Below are 2263 nucleotides of genomic sequence, written 5' to 3'. Positions count from 1 at the left end.
GTTGTCAACTTGACCCAAGTTGCGAGAGGGTGGGAGAGTGGGGTGCGGGGCAGCGGGAGCGCCGGGAAGGGGCGACTCGCTCAGGCAGGCGAAGCGCTGCCCGACCGCTTGCGGCTGCCCCCCGCGGTCTCGTGTTCCCCTGCCCTGCACTCCCCGAGGCTGTCACTCGGGCACCAGGCTCCGCGGCGAAGCGCCACTTGCAAGTCGGAGCGCTCCCGGCCGCTTCTGAGCGGGCTCCACGCTCCTCGCTATATAACCCACCACCGGGAAGAGCCAGCGGCGGCATCGGCCCACCCTCCGCTCGGCCCTCCCCGCACCCCGCCCTCGGCCCAGCCCCCAGCCCGCCCGCCGTCCGCGGAACCGCGGCGGGACAGCCCCTCTCACATGGCCGTGGCCGCAGCCTCCAGCCCTCGTCGCACCTCCCTTCTCGGATCACGCCCCCTGCCGTGGGGCGTCCCGACCGCCGCCTGCCAGGCCTGGCGGTCGACAGCGCCCTGGCCATCCTCCTACCGCTGTCCGATCCTCGCTTGTCCCTGTCTCGCCACTCTCGTTAAACGGGACTCCTGGACGGGCTCGCCTGCAATCAGGCGCTGCAGAAGACAGCCCTTCCAGCTGGAGGCACGAAAGGACCTCGGCAGCGCGGCCACCGGGGTGCCGGAGTCTTGTATCTGTGGTTGGCAGAGAGCCGAAAAGGCGGTCAAAGTCACGCCTCGGGAGTGGTTTAGAATCGCAGCTAGCCCTCTGCAACGTGGGTCAAAAGGCTCTCATTTTCCCTGGCTGGAATCATCACCGCGGTGGTTGCCTACAGTCCCGGGCAAGTGTTGCCCTCCCGCCGGGCGGGCAACAGAACTGACGCATGCCGGGATTTGTAGTTCGCACCCGTGCGGCGTGTCATTTGCGTACATTACTGAGTGGAATTCGAGCCGTACCGGTTAACGCTGCTTAAGAACTAGGACCCCGAGTAGTCAAGGTGTCAGCAGTCTTTGGTCATACTGATTAAAGATCGAATCAGTGCATGCATTTTTCCCATATAAATTTTACAAGACACTTGATCCAGGCCGGATCGGGCAGTTCTTAATTTTGCATCTGCAAGACGAGTTCTCAGTTCTGAGTTCTTTTCTGGCTTATCCTGGGACACCTATGAATCGTGGGGCTTCACTCTCGCCGTCTTTAAGTGAACAGTGCGCATGCCCCAACTTCCTCTTTTTCTGGCTGGAACCATGGAGGCGGCAGAGTAAGTTGCTCCTTGTCCTGTCGAGAATCCTCTTCCATCCCCGAAAAAAGAACCGTTTTGTCTCACTGGCCCCCTATCAGACTGTAGCCTGTACCTCTGCCCACTTATCTACATGTTTATGACTGTCTGCGACACTAGTGGGGGCCACAGTCTGACAAGATGCAGACGGCCTTGGGGCGGAGGTTTCGGAGTTAGAGGAAACGAGGCGCAGTGTGAGAGCTGAATATGTGCGGAACCGGCTGGTTGTTCAGTCTTTTTAGAGAGGCTCAGCTTCTGAACTGGGTTCGTTCGTGGTTGGCTCTTGGTGCAGGCGTCCCTGCCTTCAGGCCTTTGCTTTCAGCATGTGGGAGCTTGAGGCCCGAACCAGAGTGGTTGGGAGTGGGGGTGGTTTTTTAAGCCCTCGTTAAGAGCCTAGGCATCAGTGTTTTGAAGCAGTCTCTCAGTCTGTACGTTAACTTTGTTGTGGATACTTGTGTTGTCCCGGGAGTCCAGGGTCGGATGTGAATTTGTCGTCCTTGTGACTTGCTGTTTAAATCTTTGAAAGGTGATTGTTGGCGTAGAAATTCCCTAAAATCTGCAACTTAACGCAATAGCATGGTAGAGCAGCTGAAAATACAACTGTTTAGAGCTAATGACAATAGTTTTATTAAGCGACAAAGTGCGCTCAGTGCAGAATGGGAACGTAGTCCTCCGAGCCTTTTGAACTATTAACGTTGTTTTTTAATGCCAGAGAGAAGAAGAAGGTTCCTGCCGTGCCCGAAACCCTTAAGAAAAAGCGAAGGAATTTCGCAGAGCTGAAGATAAAGCGCCTGAGAAAGAAGTTTGCCCAAAAGATGGTAAGTAACCTTTTTTGAGGCACTTACCATGTAAGATGGGGCTTTGGGATTGAATACGAGGAGCATGTTCTTGGCAAGACTTGTTTACTTCACCTATTGTACCAGTGATCTCAGATAAAGGTCTACATCTGCCTTTTGGAGTGTTTATCCAGTGGCAAGAAAAAAGTTTCAGGGGAAGGTTATTTTTTCTTCA

General features: G+C 55.5%; 1 protein-coding gene and 1 long non-coding RNA gene across 2 annotated transcripts in view; one reads left to right on the top strand and one right to left on the bottom strand.

Annotated features, from left to right (window-relative positions):
• Positions 1-849, bottom strand: part of RDH10 (retinol dehydrogenase 10) — a 27826-nt gene extending 26977 nt beyond the window's left edge. The window contains exon 1 of the mRNA XM_011366935.2: positions 511-849. The gene's annotated coding sequence lies outside the window, so the exon portion shown is untranslated. The remainder of the gene's footprint in view (positions 1-510) is intronic.
• A 224-nt stretch (positions 850-1073) lies between these two features.
• On the top strand, positions 1074-2060 carry LOC105296695. The gene is made up of 2 exons (XR_896283.2): positions 1074-1234; positions 1965-2060. It is a non-coding gene; the product is annotated as an uncharacterized LOC105296695 (long non-coding RNA).
• The last annotated feature ends 203 nt before the right edge of the window (positions 2061-2263 follow it).

The sequence above is a fragment of the Pteropus vampyrus genome, unplaced genomic scaffold, assembly GCF_000151845.1.
Source record: "Pteropus vampyrus isolate Shadow unplaced genomic scaffold, Pvam_2.0 Scaffold127, whole genome shotgun sequence".
In the NCBI taxonomy this organism is placed as follows: domain Eukaryota; kingdom Metazoa; phylum Chordata; class Mammalia; order Chiroptera; family Pteropodidae; genus Pteropus; species Pteropus vampyrus.
Note: the sequence above shows the minus strand (reverse complement) of the source record. Positions and strands in the feature narration are given on the sequence as shown.